Source organism: Bacillus rossius, chromosome 1 (assembly GCF_032445375.1).
Source record: "Bacillus rossius redtenbacheri isolate Brsri chromosome 1, Brsri_v3, whole genome shotgun sequence".
NCBI classification, from domain to species: domain Eukaryota; kingdom Metazoa; phylum Arthropoda; class Insecta; order Phasmatodea; family Bacillidae; genus Bacillus; species Bacillus rossius.
Window position 1 is genome coordinate 201,065,609 of NC_086330.1, and position 19,584 is coordinate 201,085,192.

A 19,584-nucleotide genomic window follows, 5' to 3' on the forward strand; every position below is an offset into this window, starting at 1 on the left:
AAAGGGGAACAACAGCACTTTTTACTGCATCTCCCTATAAGGCATAATTACTAGTCATCCAGAATAAAAAGACCAAAAAATTGACACGAACAGCACAGAAACAGCTCAATTTAGATGAGCGAAAAAAGAAAAGAAAGAAAAACATAAAGTCTCCTCTCCTCAAGTGCTCAATAAGTGAGAGTGAAGAAAGTCAAGATGACGATGCGGAGTGCCTGTACTGCAATGACTTTTATTCTAAGTCAAATGAAGGATGGATAAGTTGTTCAAGATGTTTAAAGTGGGCTAACAATTCGTGTGCTGGTAATGACAGTGATGATGGCGAAGTGGTTCACATCTGTGAACCCTGTGCACACTAACTGCCATAAATTTATGTCTTTTCATTCAACATAATTGTATGCTCTTATTTAATGCTTAATGTTAACTATATATTAAACTTATTTCGAAAATTCAAATTATTTATTTTAAAATTTATTATAACTATACCCCATTTTTCCCCATACTAGGGGCAAAGTGGGGCAAAACGCACTTTCTTATTTAGATGATGATTATTAAAATCAATAGTAATTTTTAATTTTCAATTTATGATTTAGTTATTCTTCATAGACTAAAGTATCATTTTTACATCAAATTTATCAATTTGTAACATTTCTAACTACTTTTATTACCTTCCAACCATTAGATACCCCATTTTGCCCCAGGTTCCCCTATATCTGTCTGTATGATGTATAAATGGGTGATTAAAATTAAAAAGCCGGGTCCCGAAAAGGATTAATTACTCAATGACTTATATGCAGTCGCCGACAAAACATTTTTGTTGTATTCCAAAAGTTAAAACTTTTGCCCACTCTTATTTGTGTATTTTTATTATTTTAATATTTTACATATTTGAGGTATGTTACAAAAACTCCCTTGATTTGTTGATTTTAAAACTTAACATTTGAGAATGTTTTTTCTAGCATTTATTTGGCGTCTTCAGAAAACATGTAAGTACGGTTTTTCAAAGCCACCAGCATGAATTCCGTGAAAACAATCTGTACAATTTACTTTATGGCTCAACAAAGCTTAAAACTGTAAATAGTTTAGTAGTTTTCCTGGCGATTAAAACGTTAAAAGCCATAATTTGTCATAAAAAATGTTAAAAATTTTACATCTGTGTTTTTAATGTTTTTGTTCGGAAACACCTTAAATAGCACCATTTTGCGCTTTCAAATCCAAATTTTTCCGGGAGGGGGGGACCCCCAGAACCCCCACTTTAGGCTTGGGTCCGTGTAATCTGGCACCACCACTACTGAAGTCCTGCGCACGCCTATGATAGTAGGGTTTCATCAGCCAATCATTTATTATAACTAACACTTTCAATACGAAGCTGCGTGATATCTACTATATAAATACCACTAAACTAATTAGTAGACCTACATTTACTATAAACAAACGACTTAAATGCATAACTCATTTATAGCAGTGCTAACCTTGAATCACGAACCTGTGTTCTGTTGCCAAACTAAAACATGCATTTATATATATATATATGCGTTTACCATTCAAATTTTCGATGCATTTTGAATACGTATTAATAAATTAGTTGTATTTTATGTCTTATTATCTCGAAATCCTACACTTCGTAAATGGACATATTAACAATAAAATACCTGTCGCGCACTGCACAACTATTGCAACCACCCAAAAAAACCAAACACTATTACTCGTGCAAAACCACATTTAATAGATAAAAAGGACTTGTCTTCCATCAGAACAGGTGATTATTCGGGTAAAATAACCAGTCAGCATCAGCTACGCAGGTTAATAAAATAACAAGTTTAAGATCAAAATTTTATCATTTCCTTAAAAAACGTTTTTCTATTACGAACCGTAAGCTTCGGCGTGTTTATGCATGGGCGTCGCAACCGGGGAGGGGGGGACGGGGGGGACACGTCCCCCCAATAATAAAATTCTTCAATTTCGTCCCCTCCAATAATATATTTAGTTTCGTAGTTTCGTAGTTTCTCCTGATGTTTAAATTAATGATTTTGTGTGGATATAGCACCAGCAGATATGTTAACTGTGTTTTCACAAATGTGTTCTCTGAAAATATTTTTTATAAAAAATAAATTATATATTGCAACCAACTATAATTAGAATATTTAGAAAAGAAAAATGCCTAAAAACCACCTTTTTGCACCTTCAAACCCCAAATTTTCCCGGGGGAGGACCACCGGACCCCCTGCTTTTTTTTCAGAGGATGGATATTCCTCAACAACTAAATCAATTGAAGTCCCCCCCAAAAAATATATCCTTGCGACGCCCATGGTTTATGAAATTGTTTTTAATTATCTCAATAGCAACGAAAAACATATTTGACGATAAACATTTCACACGAAAGTACATTGTCGTATATGGGTTGTTTACCTTGGGAACGCAGTTACAATATGGCGGACATCACTAGCCAATCAGCGCCCGAGTTCACTGACATCAAAGGCGCCGACTCGCTAGTTCGCTTCTGATGTCCTTATTTATTCTGTGCCTACGACATTCAGCTCGGAGTTCTCGGTTCAAGCCTAGTGACAGCAAAAAAAAATCAAAAAATGAATTCATGTCCTTCTTCCACGGAAGCCACCGCCAGACTGAACTCCCACCACTTATGTCACGGTATATATAGTCAGATAGTATACCGTCGTGTCCGCCATCTTGAAAATCTGTAATTTTAATGCTAGAAATTCGGGAAAAGTTTTAAAATTTATAAAAAAATTAATTAAATTTTAATAAATTAAAAACACCGTTTCACATATCATTACGCCCGCCATCTTGGAATATATAATTGTTGCATGCTTCGTTACAGCAGCCATCTTGGATTCTATAAATGTTACAAGTTTCATTACACCTTTGCCATTTTGGTTGATTATGATGTCATCAATACACTTTTCGTTACAGCACACTTAGCACACTTAGTTACAGCTGTCATCTTGAAAAACAGTAATTTTTATGCTAGAAATTTGAAAAAAATTCTAATAATTATTTTAAAAAAATATTAATTAAAAAATAATAAAATACTATTTTTAAAAATGCACTTATGCCTTTAAGTCCTCGGTTCGATCCCGGTAAGAGCAAAAAATAAACAAAATGTCGATAGATCTTCCCTCTACAGAAGCCATCTGCAGACTGACCTCCCACCACCAATACCAAGGTATATATATCATCAGCTAGTATGATGTCACATCCGCCATCTTGTTTTCGTCTGCTGGAGACCAACATCTTGTTTTAGACTACTAGATTGCGCTAACGCCATGTTAGTGTAATTCTTACCCGCTAGAGTGTAGTAATCATTTGATTACTGAGGCACCCACCATCTTGACATTTGGGCACCATCTTGGAATTGTGTAATAACTTAGCTAGATATTCGAGAAAAATTCTAAAATTCACCAAAAAATTTACAATCCATTTACAGATTGATTCGATCAGTTCCAGTCATTGGTTCGATCCCTGGGCGATGCAAAAAATTTAATTTTATGTAAAAAAAAATATCACTAAATATGGCGGTAAGACATAAAATATGCATAGTTACCAGGCCAGCCACCATCCTATAAGCTGTTAAGATCGCCATCTTGAAATTTGTATTTATTGATCTAGAAATCTGGAAAATTTTCCAAGATTAATTTAAAAATTACTCATTAATTTACTGATTAATTAGATCGACTATGCCCTTGGTACGATCTTGGACGAAGCTAAAAATTAATATAATTAAAAATACCACAAAATTGACAGGTTCGAGACATAAAACACTGCAATTTCTTTTAAAAACATAACTTTTATTACATAATTTATATTCTACGACAGAAACACTTGTGAAAGTTAACAATTTTATAAACATTTAGTTTTGCATCGGCGTGAAATGACTTATTCAAAGCTCCAATCGGTTTATACTAGACAAAGACCAGCCAGAACCTTTACAGACATAGTCTTGCTCTTCTTGGCAGAGTTTCTGGACACCATGTTTAACAGTTTGCTTCAGATCGTCAGGACTGTAAATTACTGTAGCCGATGTCTTGAATGCACACTTCTTCACTTTGTCATCGAACAGATATAGCTTTCCATATATACAATCAAGTCACAGGTTGTATTTTAAAGGACCGTTTGTTGTTATGTCATCTGTAAGCTGATTAATTATGTATCGATCTATGTATGAAGGATTTTTTTGTTAATGAGACATACTATTTTATTCAGAGTTACATTTAATTAGTGAATTTCAGCTACTACTGAATCAGCACTTTTAATATTTTTATCAGGTGGAATTAAAAAGAAAATCATTACTCAGTCCAATAATATGTGATAAGACTGAAGAGAAACACTATCACGAAGGACGAACTTGCTTGTCCTTGGTGTCTAGCGAAGCCTTCCCCCTTTTGCGATCGTTAGTGAGCATCCCGCATAAAATAAATAAATACATTTTGACTCAACACAACACATGACTACATCTCATGTCAATAATCGGGACTACTTGCAACAAGTTCTTTTGCAGGAGATAACATAACTCCTCTAAGCCTCGTAGCCTTATGTTGTGTCTTACAATATTTTTATCATTTGAAATAAAAAATGAAACATCCATTACTCAGTCAAATAATATGGCATGAAACATCTGAGAAACACTAACATTCAAGACGAACTTCATTCTCCTTGTTGTCTAGCGAAGCCATCCTTCTTTTGCGATCGTTAGTGAGCATCCCGCATCCCACATAAAAGGACAAAATAATATTTACCTGTAAGCAACATGTGGTGTCATCGGTTGGCAATAATCGGGACTACTTAAAAAAGGTAATTTTGCATTAGATAAATTAACTCTCACCGCTGAATGGTGCTATTGTAGTCAGTTAGAGCCAAGTAGTCTCGTAGCCTCGTAGCTTTGTATAAAGCTTTGGAGCATTTGGAGCTGTTGGAGTTTTGGAGCTCTTGTAGATTTGGAGCTCTTGGAGCTTAGCATATATTGGTGAGATAGAATTAATGAGATGATAACGTATCATACTGCATCGAATCGTTTCGATCATATGTGCTTCTTTTTTAAATGTTGTTTTGACTCGTGTTTTAGAGTAAATGTTTCTTGATTTGACTACCATATTATTTCGTCGGCCATATTATTTCGTCGGTTGCATGTATATAAGCGAGTCCTCAGACGGCGTGGCTTTCAGTTTGTTACTGACGTCGACGGTGTAAGGATGAGCTAGTTTGTCTCACCTGGTGCATAAGTCGCATAATTACCTGATCGTGTATACTCGATGGCATCTTTACCGACTTTAACGCCGAACTTGATGGAGGTTGTACTATTGTCTACAGGAACCCTGACGTCTGCAAGGACGACTAAGAAGGAGCAAATCCCGTTGGCAACGACGATGCCATCACTGCAGGAGACTTCAACAGTCGTGGTATCACCAGCAGAAGAGAGCTTAAAGACTTCAGTGCTGGCTGCACAGGAAACATCAACGAACACTGTTTCGCCCTCGATGGAGACTTCAATGAATAGTGATTCGTCAACAACTAACGAACATCGATGCCTTTACTGCGACAAGATTTTCTCAAACAACAGCATTGTTCGACGGCACAAGAAGAGAGAATATGCTAAGAAATATTTATCGAAAAATGTTTGGCTGTAAAAGGTATCGCAAGCAATATACAAGAAATGTTAATTTGCTGCAACACTTGGAGACATGCAAATGTCCTGTTGCAGAAAGTAAAGGTTTCGGTACAACAGTGCATGACAGATGTGCATTAGAGTATGCCGGGAAATGGTACAACTGCAGTAACATCAGCATCTGGTTCGGGTTCATCTTCATCAACTAGGTATCCTTGTGGCTACTGCGATATGACGTTTGCATTTGCACATGATGTAGGGAGACATGAGAGGTGTAAATGTACGAATAATCCTTCTCGCATGAAGTTTTGCTGTGATGAGTGCCAAGAATGGTTTACTCGAATTGATAATTTGCTTCTACATGCGAAAAACTGTAAAGGTGAAGTCCGTGCGCCTACTGTTGAACTACCTACATAAATTTCGACTCCGCGGTTTAGATTGGAGACTCGTGAGCGTAGAAGCAAAAATATACAGCAACCGATTGCTGTTACGTCTGGACATGAAACTAAACCTAAGACTGTGTTCGGTGCATTACAGGTGAATGATAATGGCTTCTACTTGGTGCAGTATGCATTTCGTGGAACATTGAAAGACTACTATTATCTAAATACATTTAGCGAGTCAAAAGACATTTGTACTTTTCTTGACTATATCAGGCAGTAAATAATCAATCAGCTTACTGATGACATAGCAACAAACGGTCCTTAAAAATATAACTTGTGGTTCGACTGTATATATAGAAAGCCATATCCGTTTGAATACAAAGTGAAGACGTGTGCATTCTAGACATCGGTTTCAGTAATTTACAGCTCTGACGATGTGAAGCAAACTGTTAAACATGGTATTCATAAACTCTGTCAAGAAGAGGAGGACTATCACAATAAAGGTTCTGGCGGTACTCTCTAATATAAGCCGATTGGAGATAAGAATTAGTCATTAAACGCCTATGCAGGCCTAAATGTTTATAAGATTGTTGGCTTTCGCAAGTGTTTCTGTAGTAGAATAGAAATTAAGTAACAAATATTACATTTGTAAACGAACTTGTGGTGTTTTATTTCTCTAACCTGTCACTTTTGTGGTATTTTTACATAAAATTATTTTTTTTTTGCATCGCCGAGGGTTCTACCCTAGGACAGGAACCAACCAGTATATTGTTTGTAAATTTTTGTGTTGAGTTTTTGAATTTTTCTCGAATTTCTAGCTAAATAATTACGAATTTCCAAAATGGCATTCAAATGTCAAAATGGCAGTTGCCTCAGTAATAAGAAATGATTACTGCACTCAAACGGGTAAAACAAACTAATATGATGGTAGCGCACTCTAGTAAACTAAAACAATATGGAGGCCTCCAGCAAACGAAAACAATATGGCGGACATGACATCATATCAGCTGATGATGTATACCAAGGTCATTAGATACCAGGTAATCTCAACAGAAGAAAAACGAGTATGGGTCGTTCGGGTGTTTCCATGATATGACGTATTCAAGACCTTCAAAGTAAACAAAACTGTGAAATTGCGTACTTGTTTTGATTTTGTTTTCGTGCTGTGGTTTAGTAATGTAAAAATGCCTGGGACGCGTTGTTCTTACAGCAGATTTCTCATTGAGGTATCCTGCTGTTGAGAAGAAATTGGTTGCTTCATTTGTAAGAATAAGGACTTTTATAAGATTGAATCATCTCAATCGACAGCTAAGTAAAAAACGTGTTGGAAGAAGCAGCAACAAAGTGTGCAAGAAAATGAAAAAAATTGCAACTTAAATAGTAGGCTTATCGATTTTTGAAGGAAGTGTCATTTAATTTAGATTTAGCAAAAAAAATTGTGGGGTGTTTTTGGATTGATTGTAATCTTTTGTATTTCATATGAAATAATTTACATGTAAATTACAGTCATGGATAATTTCAGAATGTGTGTTTGCTACAGAATTATTTAACAAAACTTATGACTTCGCAAGATAGAACTTCTAAAACTTTTTGACAGGACTAAATGTTATTGGATGTGTTATGTTTGTAGGAAAACAATAAGACTCATCGTTCATTGAATGAAAGCATGTTCAGGGGCGTAGGAACCGGGGGGGACAGGGGGAACGTGTCCCCCTGAACTTTTTGGGTGGACGGGACTGCCCCCCCCCCCCCCCCCAACTTTCTAGACCATGATACTTTTATTTTATAATATTATTCCGCATTACTGTTATGCTATTTGAATAAATCAATAATCTAAGCAATTTTAAGCGAATCGGGTACCATGTATCAAGGTTCATGTGCAAGAAATATGTCCAGCATCGAAATTATAACATTCAAAAACAAATAGTAAAGTGACTTTACTTTAAACTGTCAAAACGTACCGATGTTATTTGAAATAGAGTATACCTGCAGGACTACGCCCCTTCCACTTTGCAACCAGACCTAATGTCTGCTGTCATTAGGCAGCTTAGTTCCCTCCCTCCTCGTGTATCATACACCTATACATATCGTCTGTGAGTGTACTTGCACATTCCTTGAATAACCTTAAGTATTTCGCTATTTTGTTGTCGTGTTGGGTGTTTGGAGTAGTGGTGTAGAAACATGTGTTGAGCAGTAGACCAGAGAGTTGTAGATGTAGAGTCAAACTACTTACGTGTGCATTAGCATTTCATTTTATCGACAATGAAAAGACAAAAAACTGTTTTAGCATATTTTTCAATAACCAAAAGACCGTGTGAAGATGCTCATGCTGAAACTTCATCGAACGGAAGTGAACCAGTTATAAGTGGAACTGAGGTGAGTAACAATCTATCATGAGAAAAATTCTGACGGTACAACACATTATAAAATTGATTATTAATGATTCTCTTTGTAATAAAGTGGCAAGAACTAGTGTGTTTTTTTTGGGGGGGGATAGGATTCGGTTTTGAATTAACATTAAACCATTGCATTTAACACTTAACTCTTAACTGTAATTTTATAATTTGTGGTCTTAAGTTTCTGTCCCTTGCTGGTAGTAACTCATCCTTAAACATAAAAGAGATAACAAACTTAAAAAGTTAACTTAAGGATTTGTAAACATTGAAATAAAAATGTTTCTTTTTAGAAAGTCCACACAAATTTAATAACCTATTTAACGGCTATGCATACATAAAAAATTCTACTAAACATAGAACAAGTATTCACGTAAATAAAAAGTTGTCCTTTTCTTAAATATGCAGTTATTATAAGTTACCTGGTTCGTTTCTCAGTGGCGTCATCCGAATTTCGGATGTGGAAATTATGCCGGGATGATGCTTCGGAAAGCTGGTATTCTCAGGGATTTCCTGTTTTCCCTTTTCCCTGCCTTTTATTTTCGGCGCGGCACACCGTTCACCTCATTTCAAACACCCTCTCACTTTTTTTTTCCGCCCAGATACACTCCTTCAAAAGGGATCTCTCCACTTAAGTACTTAATATAAATAGTTGTCATAAGAAAAATAGTGTCGCTCATTAACAGGATGGATAGTATAACATTGAATTGTGTCAGCAATGCCACAGGTGCCTGTGTTCAAAAATGAGTAAGGAAACTGACATAGAAACCGCAAGCGTAACAATTACACACAAAAGTACAAAACAAAAAATTTGTGTGCCGCGGTGGCCGAGGGCTTAGAGCTTTTACCTCTCACCAAGTCCAAGTCACCCCTGTGAGCTTAGTAACTGCAGGAGATTTTACCCTGATTAAATCTTTACATTGTTACTAAGTGAGTGAAGAGTGTTTAACGGCCCTTTAACAAGGAGGTCTTAAGAGCTGATAGGGGTGAAATGAGGTGAAAATAAAACACAACATCAATGCCCGAACCCGGATTTGAAAGTGGATCCCTCGCACTGCAGACCGGCATTTACCGACTGAGCTACTTTTGTTTTATTTATTTTTTTAAAGATGGGTGGCACACAGGTAAGTCTTGACAGTCACCAGTGTGCCAATCATTTCCCCCCTCCCCTTAATGTTGCATTGGTATGTCACCCCGAGTCATTGTGAAATTGTAGGTGTGATTGTTGGTGTATTAAGACAACACAAATTACATCCATGTCTTACCAGGGATTCGAACCCAGAGCCCACGCACCGGAGCCCGGTGTGTCATCGACTGCGCCACGAAGGCCCGCCCACATTGTTAGCATAACATTTAAAGAACGGTATTCGTTCTACCATCTAAACCAATTTCAAGAGCAATGAACTTACAATGTACGGGATGCTTATTAACAGTTGGATCAGGTGGAAAATGAGATGTGGACAGAGGACAGGGTAGCAACAGCTCGCAGTTTAAACGGTAATGTCGATAATTGGGCCCAGTCGCAGTGTGCTGGCAGTGTGCAAGGGCGCCCATACCCATGGGCAGGGGAGGGCCGTGCCCCCCCCCCCTCCCCCTTGCTTTCAGGAAAAGCAAAAAGTTTAGGTGGTTTTGAGAATTTTTGGAAAATGTTGAGTAATTTTTAGCACTTTTTGGCAATTTTTGAAGGTCTGGACACCCCCCTCCACCCTTCAAACTATCATATGGTCTGCCTCCCCCCCCCCCCCCCTAAACTATCATATGGGCGATCTTGGCAGTGTGACATACACAGTGTACATCTCACTTGGACTTGGCGAAAGAGATACATTTTCTGAAAGCTGTAAGAATTAAGGTAACATTGAACTGTTCTATGAATATTTTAAATATTTACTTTGAATGTTTTGACTAATTTTTTTTCCGCCAATGATACAAAATGATAACGAAACAAAGGTATGTGAAACAAAACCTAAGTTGTACATTGTAACATAAATACTTAATTCAAAACTCCGTTTCCAAAGACTCCAAAGTAGGATTTTCTGAATCTGGATTTTTGGATAACTGAGTAGCCAAGTATACTGTATGAATTTTTGAAGTACCCGCGAAGTAAAAAAAAAACCGTGATTAGGCCTATTGGAGTATGTTAACGTGTTAAGGGAGTGATAAGTTAAAAACTAAAAATGTCATGCGACCGACTGGAATAAACAATCAAGCATAAAATAGGATGGGGCTATTTTTGCAGAACAGATATTTTAATAACGTCGCAACTTATACAGAGTAAGTTGCTTTGTTTTCGAGCAAAAAACTGAAACCACATGATCTAGAAATCACAAACTCAATATTAGAAAACTTTTTGTTTTCATAATTAGGCTGCCAATACAATAACAGCCACGCTTAATTAATAAATTGTTTAAAAGTAATGGAAATCATCATTAAAAATGTTTTACAATTAAAAACCTCTAGTGCCAAGGTTTGTGATTTTTTATTTAGTTATAAGAGAACTGTGACTATTATTACATTGATAATTATGAAACGGTTTCGTATGAAACACAAAAGATTCCTTTTTTTTTATTAATTTTATTGTCAGGCCCTTACTTAAAGTGGTTTAAATTTTTGACTGAAAGCAATCAATAGTATCAATCTTGTCAGTATAAATCGAGGTCCGTTGGACAAGAAGGCAAAGTTTATGAATTGTAAACAATTTTTTTTTTTAATGTTTCCAAGTGTAGGCCTACATGTTTTTTTTTTAATTTAGATTGAAAATATCGTAAATGAATTAGTTGTAGAAAATAATTTATAAAAATATAATTCTGATTGTAAAATAATAATATTTAATTCCATTCGAGTAAAAAAAAAAAAGAGAGCTTGTGCCCTCCCTGCCTTCTGCCCAACTTTATTTGTAAATTATTCAATCATCAAATTTTATCTTAAGGAAACAATAATAATTTTAATATCGATGTATCCAATGGTTAGATACAAAAACTTCTTAAAAAGCGCTATTTTGCACTTTTAAAATCAAAATTTTCCGGTGGAGTACCCCCGGACCCCCCGTCTTAGTAGGAGGGGAATGGGTTTACATGACATCAAAATCATTATTTGTCCCCCCCAACTTTATGAACACAGCTACGCCAATGAGCATGTTTGATGTGAACCACATCTAATGAACTTCATTTTCTGGTATAATGAATTATGATGAGAGTATACAGACTGCATCTAATAAAATGAAAATAATTTAAGATATGGAGAAATGTGTTATGTTCATGAAAAATAATGAATATCTGATAAATTTATGGTGACTTCGAAATACAAATCATCAATATAATCACTGGAGTACATTTAGTAAAAAATTTAATAGTCACAAAAATAAATATTGTTACCTAAGTTTTAAAAGATGTTACACTCCTAGGATATAAACACTTACAATGAAATATTTTTCACAGTAAATTATGATGTTTATTTGGCTCAGTGTTTTGTACGTGATTATGGATTACAAGTTTCCAGGTTTAAATCCTGTCACTTAAGAATTATTTTAAGTAGGTACATAAATTTTTACTACATTTTAACACTCTAGAGTTATAGAGGATTATATTATTGATGGTTATTTGTTCACCTAATTGTTGTAATTACTATTAGCTTGGTCATTTTTCATTAGGTGGTTTACAAAATTTGTATATTTTTTACTTGTAACAAAAAATTAATCTTACAAACACAATCAAGGAGATTAATTACGAACATGTAAATAAACAGTTATATTGATACAAATTAAGTGTATATGTTTGTTTGCATGCTGGTTTTTTTTTATAAAAATCTACCATTTTATTCTACACTTATAAAGTTTTGCACATTTAACCTTTGAAACTAGAGGAATGTCACTGTCTACACATTTAAAAAACCTGCCTCTTTTTCTACCTCTTACAGCAGAATTTTGGCATTTTGTGGTGAAAATTTGTGTAACTAACAGTTAAAAATAACATTACTACTGTGAACATCTGATTACAAAATAAAAAAAACTATTCCCATGCTTCATCTTCTACCAGTAGTTTAATTTTCTGACAAATTAAAAAAATATATATTTTTTTATTCTAGTTACTCTCGTTCAAAAAAAAATTATGTGTGTCTAAACTGCAAATGATGTTTATGTGATACTGTTTCTCATTACCGGCTTGGTACAATTTTACGTTCCAATGTTAAGAGATGAAATAAAATTACCCAGCAATGTACTATCATGTAATAAAGAGTTTGAACAATGGTCTGTGATATTTGTGTTTTATGCCACATATTTTCGGACCACTCGGAAAGTACATATCACAAGGTAGGAATAAGGTGTTTCAGTGTTTTAGGCATGTATTATTTCAGAAGAAGTGTTCAGGTGAATCAGAAACTGAGTATGCCTCACTGCCTGCACTATGGAGCGTAAGTAGTAGCCGTAGTGGGAAAGGAGCATATTTAGGAATATCAGCTTGGAAACATGTACCTGCCAAGAATGCCAACATACCAAAATATTTTTGTCATGGTAAATTATCTGGGAGTTTGTTTTGGAATTTTAATTTTAGATTTTATATCAAAATTTAATAGTACCTATATGTGGTAATTTTGGAGACTATTAGTTTTTGGTAAATAAGTTGAGTAAGGATTAAAATGAAAGATTTTAAGCAGGGAAATACATATCTTTTAAAGAATTAATTACTTTAAAAAAATAATTGTGTTATTATTGTACACTAATAAATCTTTCACTTAGAGCTACCATTTTTCAGAATTACAGATCCTAGTTAACCTAGCAAACCTTTCACATAGTGATCATTTACCATGTTACTCAGGAGTTACCATTCTTAAGAATTACAGCTGATGGAAAGGGACATGGTTAATAGTAGGCCAGACAGCTTTTAGAGTGCAGTTTAATATTTTTACTTCAATTATAATTATAAATGACAGGTCTGTAAGAAAACTTTTCTATGCAAAATTAATAGCTCACTTAATGTAAAATTAATGGTAGGAAGAGGGAGTGGTGACATGGAGTACATACCACAGGGGAGTGCCATGGGGCCCTTGCTGTTCATAATGAAAGATGTCTGGGAAAGCATGATGAGTAGATTAAGATCGTTCGTAGGTGACTGTGATATACAAAACCTTGGTAGGAGTGGCACATCTATAAGATTAAATTAGAGTGTTGGTCAAGGAATAATGGAATGGGGATAAATGTAAACAAAAAATAGATGGTTAGATTCACAATAAATAGAAACATAGACAAATATTACTGGAATATATTGCAGGAGATTCTGTAAGCAATAGATGATTACAAGTATTTGGGATTAACACTACAGAGAGACCTAGACTGGAAAAAAAAAGATGCAGCGGATGGTGAAGAAGGGAGTAGGGGTCTGGGGTTAACTGCTATAACACTAAAGGAGAGAAATAAAAGTCAATGAAAAGGCATATTCCATGCTGGTGATACCAGATATGGAATACGCCACAGGAATTTGGGACCCGTACCTGGCGAGGGACATTTAAGAGTTAGAAAGGTACAATGCAATGTAGCGAGATAAATGACAAATATGTGGAGGAGAAACGATGACGGAAGAAGGAAGATGCATAGACCATCAGTGATGATGATGGAGCTTGTGTGGGAGACACTGTAAAGGAGGAGAAAGAAATAATGGTGAAATTGTTTAAGGTAATTAAAGGGAGGGGATTTTGGAAAGCTGAGAGATAGGTAAAGGGCAGAGGGAGCACATGTGGAAGATCCACAGGTTAGAATGCAATGGATTAAAAAAATCATATTACTGCACACAAATATGAAATTTGGTAGTTAAAGGGCCATTAAATATTCTTAGAATATTTTTGGAGGATAGTCATTACCATAAAACTTGTTATATTGTATGATATTCTTAATACACTTACAAAGATTGGCTTTGTTTACTACTGCAAATGAACATAACGTGTTGACACTTAAACATCTAGCAAGGAAGGTAAATGTAATATTGAATATAATTACTTATCAATGGTAACAAACATAAACAAATTAGCCTTAAATAACACAATGTTATGAATATTGCAAGAACAGCACGCATCACAATGTTTACAACACCACCAGTTTAGATTTTAAAATACACATTTGAGCCTAATTTACGATTAAATAACTGACAACATAACAAAGATTAAATATATTACTCGCGGAAACACATGATACATTAACCCTGTACATAAATTACATCAGTCTATATGAATAGGAAAATTTAAGAAAGTGCCATTTAGACACATGATTAATTTGAATTCCCGCGGCAATGTGGTCTAGCATGTACGTCAGACGCGATTGACCAATAACAGCAAAATAGCGGGATGAGATGACCTGGTATCTATTGACCTTGGATGTATACCTTGGTATTGGTGTTGTGAGGTCAGTCTGCAGGTGGCTTCCATGGAAGAAGGATCTATCAACCATTTTTTTTCTCTTACCGGGTTTGAACCTAGGACTTCAAGGCGTAAGTGGATTTTTTCAATTAAATTTTATTAAATTTTAATTTTCAATTTTTTTATATTTTTTTAATTTTTTCCGAATTTCTAGCATAAATATTATGGTTTTTGAAGATGGTGGCTGTAACGAAAATTGCTACGATCTAGAATCCAATATGGCAGCTGTAACGAAAAGTGTAACGATGTTATCGTACTCAACCAAGATGACAAGCGAAACGAAACATGCAACATTTATAGAATCCAAGATGGTGGCCGTAGCGATATTTGCAATAATGTTTTTTAAATTTTTTTATTAAATGTTTTAATTATTATTTTTATAAATTTTAATTTTTTTTTCCGAATTTCTACCAATAAAATTACGGATTTTCAAGATGGCGAACATGATGTCATAGTAGCTATCGTTATAAATACCTTGGTATTAGTGGTGGGAGGTCAGCTATCGGTCACTTCCGTGGAGGAAGGAGCGGTCACGATTTTTTTTTTGTCCTCACTGGGTTCGAACCGAGGTTCCGATTTCCTTGACGTAAGAGCTTTTTTAAATATGTTTTATTAAAGTTAATTGAATATTTTTATAAATTTTAAAATCGTATAATAAATATTTTAAGATGGCGACTAACGGAAATTACAACGGTGATGTCATATACCATGATGACATATTCCATGATGATGTCAGAGGCTTATCGGAGGCTGTAGACATGAATGCTTAAGCCTCTTATGGACATTTCTAGCCGCTGGCATTTTTAAGGACTAAAAACGGTAAATTTTCCTTCGAAACGGGAATTTTTCCCTCAAAAAAGTTATTTTTTATTTTTCAAATTTTTTTAGATTTTCTGGTAGAATTTTTTTTTACAAAAAAAAATGTTAATTTGGTCGAATTTTGAAGGTCAAAGGTCACGGTCAAAGGTCAAGGTCATACAAGAAGGCCGCCGTGACATCACAATCCAAGATGGCGGACCGGCTCTCGTTTCCAGCGCCTGGCGCCGGTCCACCATTTACATACTACTAACCAGTAGTATGTGATTGTCGATTTTACGTCACATATTATATTATTGGACTGAGTAATGTTATTTTTTTAAAATCCATTTGATAAAAACATTGTAAGTGCTGATTTAGTAGCAGACATTCACAATTTAATTGCAACTCTGGATAAAATGGCATGACTCATTAAGTAAAAAATCCTTCCTGCACAGATCGGTTTCTCACAAATAATCAGAAGCACTTTGAGAAAACCATCAGATGTCTGGCCAGGAATAATCAGAAACACTTTGAGAACATCGATTTCGGCCCTCGGTTCGATTCCCGGCGAGAGTGAACCAGTAATTTATTAATAAATTTAAATAATTCTCAATAAAAAGTAATAAAATGTCTTACGCCACATCCGAAATTTGGAATTATGACACCACTGTTGCAATTTGGACATTAAAATCTCAGGTGCCAGCACTTCTGGTCCTCTTCCTCTTCCTGAGCCTCAGTTGCAGCCCCACAGTGGCCGTGATTCTGATGTCTACCAAGCTGATTCCACTCTGTCAGCACCATGACATCCTGCATACTGCAGGGTGCTGACACTTCTTCCCATCTTTGGCTCATCAACCTTTCACCAACTTGTCTACTAAAGTCTATTAAATCCCATTACTAAAACTTTTCAGTATTTAAACCAAATATTTTATTTTTTTCTCGTTAGTGAACTTATATTATTCTAATCTCATTTGTTGTCAAATCATCAGCATTTAGTTCTATATATAAATTCTTAGTTTTTTAGAGAGACTATTTTTTAAGTTAATTTGCGTGGATACATAAGCCAAAAAAGGAATATTACCTACTCAAATAACTTTGAAAGAGGCCAAGAATTTTATTCTTGAAAACACCTCACAAAAACAGTGGCCAGCTTAGATTGGGCCCAATAAAAATCCCGAGTAGACACACAGGTATAGATTAACAAACTATGTTTGGAATGCATAAACACAAGTATGCAACACTCAATACTCAATTAATGCAATTAAGACACTATGTTTATAGGTATATTATGACAGTTTCAATACCTCACCAAACATACAACTTTAAAACTGTATAAAATAAAATGCTTTCTTGAGCTTCTTTTGACGATTAAATTTAATCATGAAAATTTGTATAACTTTAAACAATTCATTTAATTTAAAAGTTTAAGGGCCAATTTCACCACACTGTCGTCAAACATTGTTGGACTAAGAATCTTTTGAAGTTAGGTACCCTACTTTTTTTAAAAAATGTAAAAATTTTTCACTTTATCACACATTTTTTGTGTTTTATAACTTCAGGTAGATAAGCAAGGTTTAATTTTATTAAAGTTCGTTAAAAATTCAATTACCTACAAGCAGTGGCCATTCTATTTGTTCGTTTTTGAGTCATATCAAGTTAAGTTTGTAAACAAATACTGTACCGTAAACTGGGCCGACTTTGACCCAATTTTTTCAATTTTTCAAATTTGATGCTTCTGATCTTTTGCATTAGTAAAGTAAAATTTTCCAAAACATTTTTGGTGTAAAGGTGAAAGTATTGGTGATAAGTAGTTATGTCGGTTTGGAGTATTATAAAATTTTATTGTTATTTTACAAATTATTTTTTCAGTGTGTTAAAGTTGTCCCATCATATGACAACTTTAGCCCACTATCATTTTTACTGCAGTAGTGAGTGTATTTTTATTAGAGAGTTAATGTTGTACAAATGGGGTTATGGGACAATGTTATTTAGAGTTATACCTAGAATATAAGACCAAATAAATGACCAAAAAAAATATTTTTGTTCAACATTTTATTAAGAAAAAACTGTGATTATCTAAAGAATACAAAAATCACACTAAAACAATAATTATTTTAAGTATCTGTACCTTCTATTGATACCTAATGCAAACATATGTCCAAGCACATTTGTGAGTCACCATGAAAAATTATTTTACTAGGCAACATATGATAAACATTTTTACATAGGTAGTCAGAGTCAATATGAGGACAAAACTCTTTATGAAGTGAAAGTTTTTAGTTGAGGGACAGAAAAATATCCCCTCCTTATTGGCACAGGCTCAAGTATTTTCAGATATTATGTCATCAAAATCATAAATCATTACGTCCTATTTACCATTGACTGGCCATTTCCAAAATTTCGTAGTTTTCTTCCATATACGTCACCTTAACTTTCTTTATTCTACTGTCATCTTCTATGGGAAAACCAATAATCCTGCCAGGATAGAGTTCTCCATTGTATGTGACTGCAACATAGTCACACTCACTTAGTTCTTCCTTCCATGATTAATTTTTGTGTGGAGTTAGGCACTCAGAATCGGAATTAGGGTTTTCAGATTCCAGATCGTCACTTGTGGTATCGGAAATGTTAAAACTGGATCCCTCATCAGATGTGGTAGAAATTTCTTTCCTTCGCCTTCCCCTCTTTCTCTTTTGTGTAGGTTCTGAGGTGACTTGTGTACCGTTATCCACATCTGTTGGAGTGATTCCATTACCAGGTTCACGTTTACAAGTTTTCTCTTCTTTCTAATCGAAGGTGTGGCCTCTGATCTCTTACTGATTACTGTTTCGAGGAATGCTTCACTGACAATCTCAACATTCACAGAACTTTCAGCACCTGGCAATCGTTTCAAAACATTGGTGGCATCAAGAGGATGAATGCCGCAACTTTTGAAACCTGAGACTAAATTTTGCCCCTTGTCTTGAACAGAGACTCCCAAAAGTTAATTCAGCAATCTAGGGAATACATCCTTCGGTTGAGTTTTGAAACACTCTCCCCTAGGAGTTTTACGCCATTCATGTAGAATTTTCCTCCATTCTGTCTTCAGTGGATGAAAGAACGCCACATCAAGGGGCTGTGTCAGATGGGTGGAGTGTGGGGGCAGACAAACAAAGACAATGTCATTTTCTTGGCAAGCTGAAATGACTTCCTTGCTAATGTGAGATGCTAAGTCGTCTCCTATCAGTAACTTTTTTCCTTCTTGTCTTTTGAGTCTAGGGAGCACAAGATGGAAAAACCAGTCTTCAAATGATCCCGAGTCAAACCATCCACTCTTCGACCTATTAAATTGTGCACCTTTCGGACCCCCTTCCATCCATATGTCCCATAACTTTTCTGCCTTGTAGACAACATAGACGGGCAGAAGTTCCCCTTTAGCATTTCCACAAAACATAACTGAGGTGGACGTTTTGGAAGAATCCATTACTTGCTCAACATGTTTCATTCCGTGCCTTGACAAAACTTGTCTGCTTCCTGGGTCATCAATCAGGTTGGTTTCATCGTAATTCCACATATTTTCAGGTGGAATGCCTTCAGCACTTTTCTCCAGATTTGAAAAAAAAAATAAGTAATGTCTCCTTATATATACTAGCCCAGTCTCGCTTAATGTTTGAGGATATGCGGCACATTAACTCGGGGTTACGTTCCAGAAAGTGCCTTCCTCAGTTATAACCTGGTAGGTTGTCACGGAACTTACAAACATTTCGACCCATTTTGTCTAAATAAAGTTTGACAACACATCTTAGAGCATATTCTGTAATGGGAAATCCAAAATCACATAAAATCGTAGTATGTTCAACGAGTATTTCTTCCTCCTCTTCGGTTAGTATTGGCTGCCTACCTGATTTTTTAGTGTGCAGACCTTTCAGTTTGTTTTTAATTGTGCTGCGGGAGATGTTCCAAAACTTCTCTGCTGCCCTCTGAGAAAGTCTACCTTCCCTTATATCTTCCA